This window comes from Silurus meridionalis, chromosome 14 (genome assembly GCF_014805685.1).
Source record: "Silurus meridionalis isolate SWU-2019-XX chromosome 14, ASM1480568v1, whole genome shotgun sequence".
Lineage (NCBI taxonomy): Eukaryota > Metazoa > Chordata > Actinopteri > Siluriformes > Siluridae > Silurus > Silurus meridionalis.
In genome coordinates this window covers 23827935-23840213 of record NC_060897.1, presented here as the reverse complement: position 1 = coordinate 23840213, position 12279 = coordinate 23827935, and positions in this window count along the sequence as shown.

The window sequence follows — 12279 nt, the reverse complement described above, 5'->3', positions numbered from 1 at the left end:
TATATACACACTGTACATACACTACACACACTATATATACACACTGTACATACACACTACATACACTACACGCATGCTACACACTGTACTACACACACTATATATACACACTGTACATACACACACACATATATACACACTGTACATACACACACTACACACTATATACACACACTGTACATACACTACACACACTACACATTATATACACACTGTACATACACACACTACACACTATATATACACACACTGTACACACTATATACACTGTACATACACACACTACACACTACTACACACTATATATACACACTGTACATACACTACACACACTATATATACACTGTACATACACTACACGTTACACACTGTACTACACTATATATACACACTGTACACTACACACTATACACACTATATATACACACTGTATACACACACACTATATATACACACTGTACATACACTACACATACGTTACACACTGTACACACACTATACACACTGTACTACACTATATATACACACTATATACACACTGTACACACACACTACACACTATATACACACTATACATATACACACTGTACATACACACACTACACACACACTGTACATACACACACTATATATACACACTGTACTACACACACACACATTATATATACACACTGTATACACACTGTACACACACATACACTACACACTGTACATACACACTGTACATATACACACTGTACTACACACTACACACACTGTACATACACTACACACACTATATATACACACTGTACACATACACTACACACTACACACATATATACACTGTACTACACACTATATATACACACTGTACTACACACACTATATATACACACACTGTACATACACACACACTATATATACACACTGTACATACACTACACACGTTACACACTGTACACACTATATATACACACTGTATACATACACACTACACACACACTATATATACACTGTACACACACTACATATATACACACTGTACACACACACTATATATACACACACTGTACACACACTACACACACACATATATACACACTGTACATACACACATATATACACACTGTACTACACACACACTATATACACACACTGTACATACACACACACTATATACACACTGTACACACACACTATATATACACACTGTACACACATACACACACACTATATATACACACTGTACATACACTACATACGTTACACACTGTATATACACACTATATATACACACTGTACATACACACACTATATATACACACTGTACACTATACACACACTACATATATACACACTGTACATACACACACATATATATACACTGTACATACACACTATATACACACTGTACTACACACTATATATACACACTATATACACACTACACACACTATATATACACACTGTACATACACTATATACACACTGTACTACACACACTATATACACACTGTACACACACACATATACACACACTATATATACACACTGTACATACACACACTACACACTGTACTACACACACTATATATACACACTGTACACACACACATACACTACACATATATACACACTGTACATACACACACACTATATACACACTACACACACTATATACACACTGTACATACACACACACACACACTATATATACACACTGTACATACACACTATATACACACTGTACATATATACACACTGTACTACACTATATATACACACTACATATATACACACTGTACACACTATATACACACTGTACACACTACACATTATATACACACTGTACATACACACACACACACACTATATATACACACTGTACACACACTACACACACTGTACTACACACTGTATACACACTATATACACACTGTACTACACACACTATACATATACACACTGTACACACTATATACACACTATACATACACTGTACATACACTACACACTGTACACACTATATATACATACACACTACACATTATATACACACTGTACACTACACACACTATATATACACACTGTACATACACTACACGCACGTTACACACTGTACTACACACACTATATATACACACTGTACATACACACTACACACACTATATATACACACTGTACATACACTACACACTGTATATACACACACTATATATACACTGTACTACACTATATATACACACACTGTACATACACACTACACACTATACATACACTGTACATACACACACTATATATACACACTGTATACACACACACACACTACATACACTATATATACACACTGTACATACACTACACGCACGTTACACACTGTACTACACACACTATATATACACACTGTACTACACACACTATATATACACACTGTACATACACACTACACACACTATATATACACACTGTACATACACTACACGCACGTTACACACTGTACTACACACACTATATATACACACTGTACATACACACTACACACACTATATATACACACACACACTACACACTACACACACACACACTATATACACACTGTACACACACACACTATATATACACACTGTACATACACTACACGCACGTTACACACTGTACTACACACGCTATATATACACACTGTACATACACACTACACACACTATATATACACACTGTACATACACTACAGGCACGTTACACACTGTACTACACACGCTATATATACACACTGTACATACACTACACGCACACTACACACACTATATATATATATATATATATATATATATATATATATATATATATATATATATATATACTGTGCATCCTTTTACATTTACATTTACATTTACATTTGTGGCATTTAGCAGAAGCTCTTATCCAGAGCGACATACAAAAGTGCTTTAAATATATAGTAATGAATAAATCTACACTGTACACAAAATTACAAACTCAATATAAATATAACTCGAATTCTACAAACTTGGAAAGTGCTAATTTAAGTGTTTCAGGAAGAGGTAGGTCTTCAGTCGTCGTTTGAAGATAATCAGGGACTCTGCTGTACGGACATCTAGGGGAAGTTCATTCCACCACCTCGGTGCCAGAACAGAGAAGAGCCTTGAATTGTACTTACCTCTCATTCTGAGAGAAGGTGGTACCAGTCGAGCAGTGCTGGAGGATCTCAGACAGCATGGTGCAGTGCGAGATGTGATGAGGTCACTGAGGTATAATGGTGCTGGTCCATTTTTGGCCTTGTAGGTGATCATCAGTGTTTTGAGTCTGATACGTGCAGCTACTGGAAGCCAGTGAAGGGAGCGCAGCAGTGGGGTGGTGTGGGAGAACTTGGGCTGATTGAACACAAGTCGTGCAGCTGCGTTTTGGATCATTTGCAGTGGACGAATAGCGTTCAGGGGAAGACCTGCCAGCAGAGAGTTGCAGTAGTCAAGTCTTGAAATGACAAGAGACTGAACAAGCACCTGGGCAGCCTGTATGGACAGAAATGTTCGAATCCTTCTGATGTTGTAGAGAAGAAATCGACAAGAACAAGCAACATTAGCGACATGTGAGAAGAAGGACATGTTGATTGTCCATAGTTACCCCGAGGTTACGAGCAGTTGCTGAAGGGGAGAGCAGAGAGTCATGAAGTGTTATTTGGAGATCTTGACCTGGAGATGAATCACCTGGGATGACCAGCAGTTCTGTTTTGCTGGGGTTGAGTTTTAGTGTGTGTGCACTGTACATACACTACACACACACACACACACTAAACACTGTACTACACACATTATATATACACACTGTACATACACTACACACACTATATATATATACATATATGTGTACACACACACACACACACACTACACACACACACACACACACACACACACACACACACACACACGGCTGAGTCTGACCCTGCCCTGAGGAAGAACAGGAACAACAACAAATATTGATTTATTCATTAAATATATTTATATATCATTCTCCAGTCTGAGGAGTTTAGGATTTAGACCAACACACACACACACACACACACACACACACACACACACACACACACACACACATGTGCATGTGTTTATGCATAAACATTTTCTGTTTATGCATTTAGTGCAGCAGTTGTCATGGTAACAGCGACCACACCTCATGTCTGTATGTGTAAATTTAAACATAAAACCAGGCCAAAATCTGTGTCTCTTACACACACACACACACACACACACACACACACACACACAACCTATCTTACCACACTCTGTCTCACATTTCATCTCTCTTTATTTCAAGCTGCCTCACTTTTATCAGTTTTACCCACAGTTCTTTATTTTAACAACGATGAAACACACACACTTGTGCCTGTCGTTTTATCTATATTTATTTATTTATTTATTTGTTTGTTTGTTTGTTTACTTTTATTCATACCAGAGAAATGAAAGTTTCATGAAATATTTTGTATCAATTCATTATAAACTAAACTCTGTCTCTCTCTCTCTCTCTCTCTCTGTCTCTCTCTCTCTCTGTCTCTCTCTCTCTCTCTCTCTCTCTCTCTCTCTCTCTCTCTCTCTCTCTCTCTCTCTCTGTCTCTCTCTCTCTCTCTCTGTCTCTCTCTCTCTCTCTGTCTCTCTCTCTCTCTCTCTCTCTCTGTCTCTCTCTCTCTCTCTCTCTCTCTCTCTGTCTCTCTCTCTCTCTCTCTCTGTCTCTCTCTCTCTGTCTCTCTCTCTCTCTCTCTGTCTCTCTCTCTCTCTCTCTCTCTCTCTCTCTCTCTCACACTCTCTCTCTCTCTCTCTCTCTCTCTCTCTGTCTCTCTCTCTCTCTCTCTCTCTCTCTCTCTCTCTCTCTCTCTCTCTCTCTCACACACTCTCTCTCTCTCTCTCTCTCTCTCTCTCTCTCTCTCTCTCTCTCTCTCTCTCTCTCTCACACTCTCTCTCTCTCTCTCTCTCTCTCTCTCTTCTCTCTCTCTCTCTCTCTCTCTCTCTCTCTCTCTCTCTCTCTCTCTCTCTCTCTCTCTCTCTCTCTCTCTCTCTCTCTCTCACACTCTCTCTCTCAAACACACTATCTCTCTCTCACACACACACACACACACACACACACACACACACACACACACACACTTGGTGGGTTTCTTTTGTTTTTGTTGTTCTCATTGACAGTATTTTTAAAAATCTAAAAATATTTTTCATTAAATGGAGTCGTTGCAGTTACGTTCATGAATAATAAATATTTAGAGTCTGTGCTTTAACAGAACTGAACGCTGAGCTCATACTGCCCCCTGCCGGTAATGTTTATAAACACAGTTTTTGCTCTGTTTCAAACCTGCAGCCTGATCAGCTTTATAGATTTCAGCACATAGGTGAAGTATATACTGTATATATAACACCCAGCCATGAGGGAGGAACAAGCCAGTGCACTCTTAGTGCCGGTCCCAAGTCCGGATAAATGGGGAGGGTTGCGTTAGGAAGGGCATCCAGCGTAAAACATGTGCCAAATCAAATATGCGGATCAGGAATCAGAATTTCATACCGGATCGGTCGAGGCCCGGGTTACCAACGACCACCACAGGTATCATTAACAACAGGGTACTGGTGTAAACTGGGCTTCTGTTGTCTGAAGGAGGAGAAGGAGAGGAGGAAGACGTCTACAGAGACAGCAGGGAAAGGAGCAGTGGAGGAGAGTGGAGGTTCAGGTTGGTACTTTAAATGTTGGTACTATGACTGGTAAAGGGAGAGAGAGAGCTGATATGATGGAGAGGAGAAAGGTAGATATGTGTGTTCAGGAGACCAAGTGGAAAGGGAGTAAGAGCAGGAACATTGGAGGTGTTTAAACTGTTTTATCATGGTGTGGATGGAAAGAGAAATGGTGTAGGGGTGATTCTGAAGGAAGAGTACAGTAAGAGTGTAGTGGAGGTGAAGAGAGTTTCTGATAGAGTGATGATCGTGAAGGTGGAAGTTGAAGAGGTGATGATAAATGTCATCAGTGCTTCTGCTCCACAAGTGGGCTGTGAGATGGAGGTGATGAGGGAAAAAGGTGCTTGGTGTAACATCTGGAAATAAAAAGGAAGACACAGAGACGTGGTGGTGGAATGAGGAAGTGCAGGAGAGCAGAAGGAGAAAGAGGTTGGAGAAACAGAATTGGGATCGACAAAGTGATGAGAAAAGTAGGCAGGAGATGCAGCAGCAGGTGAAGAGGGATGTGGTGAAAGCCAAGGAAAAGGCATATGAGGAGCTGTAGGAGAAGTTGGACACTGAGGAAGGAGAAAAGGATTTGTAGAGATTGGCCAGGCAGAGGAACCGAGCTGGGAAGGATGTGCTGCAAGTTAGAGCAATAAAGGATGGAGATGGAAATGTGTTGACTAGTGAGGAGAGTGTGTTGAGAAGGTGGAGGGAGTATTTTGAGCAGCTGATGAATGAGGAAAATGAGAGAGAGAGAAGGTTGGATAGTGTGGAGATGTGAAGCAGGAAGTGGATAGGATTAGTAAGGAGGAAGTGAGAGCAGCGATTAAGAGGATGAAGAGTGGAAAGTCGGTTGGACCAGATGACATACCGGTAGAAGCATGGAGATGTTATGGAGAGATGCAGTGGAGTTTTTAACCAGATTGTTCAATAGGATTGTAGAAGGTGAGAAGATGCCTGAGGAATGGAGAAGGAGTGTGCTGGTACTGATCTTTAAGAATAAGGGAGATGTGCAGACCTGCAGTAACTACAGGGGAATAAAGTTGATCAGTCACACCATGAAGTTATGGGAAAGAGTAGTGGAAGCCAGGCTGAGAGAAGAGGTGACCATCTGTGAGCAGCAGTATGGTTTCATGCCGAGGAAGAGCACCACAGAGGCATTATTTGCTTTGAGAATGTTGATGGAGAAGTTTAGAGAAGATCAGAAGGAGCTGCATTGTGTATTTGTGGATTTAGACAAAGCATAAGACAGGGTGGAGAGAGGAGTTGTGGTACTGTATGAGGAAGTCTGGTGTGTCAGAGAAGTATGTGAGGGTGATGCAGGACATGTATAAGGACAGTGCAGCAGTGAAGTGTGCAGTAGGAACGACAGACTGGTTAAAGGTGGATGTTGGACTGCATCAAGGATCGGCTCTGAGCCCTTTCCTGTTTGCAGTGGTGATGGACAGGTTGAAGGACAAGTCAGACAGGAGTCTCTGTGGACTATGATGTTTGTGGATGATATTGTGATTTGTGGTGAAAGTAGGGAGCAGGTGGAGAAGATCCTGGAGAGGTGGAGATACACGCTGGAGAGAAGGGGATGAAAGTCAGTAGGAGTAAGACAGAGTACATGTGTGTGAATGAGAGGGAGGGCAGTGGAGGGGTGCGGTTGCAGGGAGAAGAGGTGGAGAAGGTGGAGGAGTTCAGGTACCTGGGGTCAACAGTGCAGAGTAATGGAGAGTGTGTTAGAGAAGTGAAGAAAAGCGTGCAGGCAGGGTGGAGTGGGTGGAGAAGAGTGATAGCAGGAGTGATTTGTGATAGAAGAGTATCTGTGAGAGTGAAAGGAAAGTTTATAGGACTGTGGTGAGACCTGAGATGTTGTATGGATTAGAGACAGTGGCATTGAGTAAAAGACAGGAGGTGGAGCTGGAGGTAGCAGAGCTGAAGATGTTGAGATGTTCGTTGGGAGTGACGACGATGGACAGGATTAGAAATTAGTTTATTAGAGGACAGCGCATGTAGGACGTTTTGGAGACAAGGTGTGGGAGGTGTGATTGAGATGGTTTGGACATGTGCAGAGGAGGGACATGGGGTATATCAGTAGGAGAATGCTGAGGATGGAGACACCAGGAAGGAGGAAAGAGGAAGACCAAGGAGGAGGTTTATGGATGTGGTGAGTGAAGACATGCAGGTAGTTGGTGTGAAAGAGGCAGATGTAGATGCAGGGGGGGATGGAGACGGATGACCCGCTGTGGCGACCCCTAATAGGAGCAGCTGAAAAGAAAGATATATATATATATATATATATATATATATATATATATATATATATATATATATAATATTATATTGTGCTGGTTTGATGCAGCAGCTACAGAACACAGTATTGTGAGTGCAGTAATGTGATGTGTGTGTTTTAGTAAATCCTCTAATATTTAAAGTCTTGCCAGATATCTGTATACTGAATGATCAATAACACTTATTTGAGAGATTTAATTTTGTGTGTGTGTGTGTGTGTGTGTGTGTGTGTGTGAATCGATGAATAATAGATTGTCGAAACATAAAGAAGAATCGATTCAGCTAACTGATTCAAAACGAATCGATTCGTCACACACTCGGTGCGTTAATAATTTTAGACCAGAAGAGGGCGACAGTCTCTGTTTATATTCTATATCAGTGAGAGTGAGAGTGAGTCGGGTGCAGGTCAGTGAGTCATGTGCCGGTCAGTGAGTCACGTGCAGGTCAGTGACTCGTGTGCAGGTCAGTGAGTCGTGTGCAGGTCAGTGAGTCGTGAGCAGGTCAGTGAGTCGTGTGCAGGTCAGTGAGTGTGAGTCGGTGCAGGTCAGTGAGTGTGAGTCGGTGCAGGTCAGTGAGTCGTGTGCAGGTCAGTGAGTGTGAGTCGTGTGCAGGTCAGTGAGTGTGAGTCGGTGCAGGTCAGTGAGTCATGTGCAGGTCAGTGAGTGCAGGTCAGTGAGTTGTGTGCAGGTCAGTGAGTGTGTGCAGGTCAGTGAGTGGTGTGCAGGTCAGTGAGTCGTGTGTGGGTCAGTGAGTGTGAGTCGTGTGCAGGTCAGTGAGTGTGCAGGTCAGTGAGTGGTGTGCAGGTCAGTGAGTGTGAGTCGTGCAGGTCAGTGAGTGTGAGTCGGTGCAGGTCAGTGAGTCGTGTGCAGGTCAGTGAGTCGTGTGCAGTTCAGTGAGTGTGAGTCAGTGCAGGTCAGTGAGTCATGTGCAGGTCAGTGAGTGTGAGTTGTGTGCAGGTCAGTGAGTGTGAGTCAGTGCAGGTCAGTGAGTGTGAGTCGTGTGCAGGTCAGTGAGTCGTGTGCAGGTCAGTGAGTCGTGTGCAGGTCAGTGAGTGTGAGTTGTGTGCAGGTCAGTGAGTCGTGTGCAGGTCAGTGAGTCGTGTGCAGGTCAGTGAGTCGTGTGCAGGTCAGTGAGTGGTGTGCAGGTCAGTGAGTGTGACTCGGTGCAGGTCAGTGAGTGCAGGTCAGTGAGTGTGAGTTGTGTGCAGGTCAGTGAGTGTGTGTGCAGGTCAGTGAGTGGTGCAGGTCAGTGAGTGTGTGTGCAGGTCAGTGAGTCTTGTGCAGGTCAGTAAGTCGTGTGCAGGTCAGTGAGTTGTGTGCAGGTCAGTGAGTCGGGTGCAGGTCAGTGAGTGTGAGTCATGTGCAGGTCAGTGAGTGTGAGTTGTGTGCAGGTCAGTGAGTGTGAGTTGTGTGCAGGTCAGTGAGTCGTGTGCAGGTCAGTGAGTGTGAGTTGTGTGCAGGTCAGTGAGTGTGAGTCGGTGCAGGTCAGTGAGTCATGTGCAGGTCAGTGAGTGTGAGTCGGTGCAGGTCAGTGAGTCGTGCAGGTCAGTGAGTCGTGTGCAGGTCAGTGAGTGTGAGTCATGTGCAGGTCAGTGAGTCATGTGCAGGTCAGTGAGTGTGAGTGTGTGCAGTTCAGTGAGTCATGTGCAGGTCAGTGAGTCGTGTGCAGGTCAGTGACTGTGAGTCATGTGCAGGTCAGTGAGTCGTGTGCAGGTCAATGAGTCATGTGCAGGTCAGTGACTCGTGTGCAGGTCAGTGAGTGTGAGTCGGTGCAGGTCAGTGAGTCGTGCAGGTCAGTGAGTCATGTGCAGGTCAGTCAATCATGTGCAGGTCAGTGAGTCGTGTGCAGGTCAGTGAGTCGTGTGTAGGTCAGTGAGTGTGAGTCGGTGCAGGTCAGTGAGTCATGTGCAGGTCAGTGAGTCGTGTGCAGGTCAGTGAGTCATGTGCAGGTCAGTGAGTTGGTGCAGGTCAGTGAGTCATGTGCAGGTCAGTGAGTGTGAGTCATGTGCAGGTCAGTGAGTTGTGTGCAGGTCAGTGAGTCATGTGCAGGTCAGTGAGTCGGTGCAGGTCAGTGAGTCGTGTGCAGGTCAGTGAGTGTGAGTCATGTGCAGGTCAGTGAGTGTGCAGGTCAGTGAGTGTGAGTCGTGTGCAGTTCAGTGAGTCATGTGCAGGTCAGTGAGTCGTGTGCAGGTCAGTGACTGTGAGTCATGTGCAGGTCAGTGAGTCGTGTGCAGGTCAATGAGTCATGTGCAGGTCAGTGACTCGTGTGCAGGTCAGTGAGTGTGAGTCGGTGCAGGTCAGTGAGTCGTGTGCAGGTCAGTGAGTCATGTGCAGGTCAGTCAATCATGTGCAGGTCAGTGAGTCGTGTGCAGGTCAGTGAGTCGTGTGTGGGTCAGTGAGTGTGAGTCGGTGCAGGTCAGTGAGTCATGTGCAGGTCAGTGAGTCGTGTGCAGGTCAGTGAGTCATGTGCAGGTCAGTGAGTTGGTGCAGGTCAGTGAGTCATGTGCAGGTCAGTGAGTGTGAGTCATGTGCAGGTCAGTGAGTTGTGTGCAGGTCAGTGAGTCATGTGCAGGTCAGTGAGTCGGTGCAGGTCAGTGAGTCATGTGCAGGTCAGTGAGTGTGAGTCATGTGCAGGTCAGTGAGTCGTGTGCAGGTCAGTGAGTCGTGTGCAGGTCAGTGAGTCATGTGCAGGTCAGTGAGTGTGAGTCATGTGCAGGTCAGTGAGTCGGTGCAGGTCAGTGAGTCATGTGCAGGTCAGTGAGTGTGAGTCATGTGCAGGTCAGTGAGTCATGTGCAGGTCAGTGAGTCGGTGCAGGTCAGTGAGTCATGTGCAGGTCAGTGAGTGTGAGTCATGTGCAGGTCAGTGAGTCGTGTGCAGGTCAGTGAGTCGTGTGCAGGTCAGTGAGTCTGAGTGATGTTTGGGTTCCCTGCGGCTCTGTAATAATTGTGTAACACTGGTTAGTTGTGCGGGGTAAAGATGTGAAACATGGTGGAGACGGAGAGACGTGTGAGACAACCCGTCCTGCTGCTGAGACAAATTTCCACTTGATATACAGATTGTTTCTGTTTTAAGCTGAAGCTGGAGATCGAGACAGAAATAAAGAGCGATGCAGATCGTTTCCTTCCCTAATCAGCGCAGCAGGAAGATCTTCAGATTAAACGGATGCCATCCTGATTTCTCTTCCATTTCTCACCCTGTGCTCATATCTATAATTCACTGTTTATCCTTCATCTTTGTTGCTGTTGGAGACGCCATGATTCAGTGTGAGCACAGCTGAGCTTGCGCTTCTTCCTCATCTGTTACGTCACTAAAAGCAGGATCATTGTGAAGGATCTGCAAATGCAGCTGAAAAACATGCAGAGCTTTAAAGACTCAGAAGATGAATCACTTCACGATCAGACACGATCCTTCAACTGCACAGGAAATGTCGAATCTATTTCATAAAATGCAGAATATCAGTGAAGGAGGTAAAAATAAACACATGATCATCATTAATCAAAACCTTCTGACCAAGAATTCAACAAGAGGATGTAGGAGAGGCATAGGAGAGGATGTAGGAGAAGATATAGGAGAGGATGTAGGAGAAGATGTAGGAGATGTAGGTGAGGATGTAGGAAAAGATGTAGGAGAGGATTTAGGAGATGTAGGAGATGTAGGTGAGGATGTAGGAGATGTAGAAGATGTAGGCAAGGATGTAGGAGATGTAGGAGAAGATGTAGGAGATGTAGGAGATGATGTAGGAGATGTAGGAGAAGATGTAGGTGAGGATTTAGGAGATGTAGGTGATGATGTAGGTGAGGATGTAAGAGATGTAGGTGATGATGTAGAAGAAGATGTAGGAGATGTAGGAGATGTAGGTGAGGATGTAGGAGATGTAGGTGAGGATGTAGGAGATGTTAGGTTCCTCAGCTTTAGCATGGACACCCATCTCACACCACATGTCCAGGTTTGCTCCTCGTCATCCTCAGACAGACGTGAAGTCAGAAAAACTGACAGAGCGAGAGAGAAGTGAGGAAGATGATGACGAAGTGAGACGAGGAGGAAGAGGAAAGGCATGTGTGGGTTTCTAAAGCAGTCTGACCAACACGTCTTTTCCTCTACCTTGGCTCATTGCTCCTTTCACTTCTGCGGCCTGTTGCCATGGGAACACAGCTGCAGCACCAGAGTCGTGAGTCGGAGAGTCTAGAGGTTTCTACTTAGTAAACACACTCACAGGTCCTCATCATGCTGAGGATCTAATGTGACAGGCTGAGGAACACTCGCTCACCTCACCATGGCAGAAGGAACATCACTCACAACACTCAGA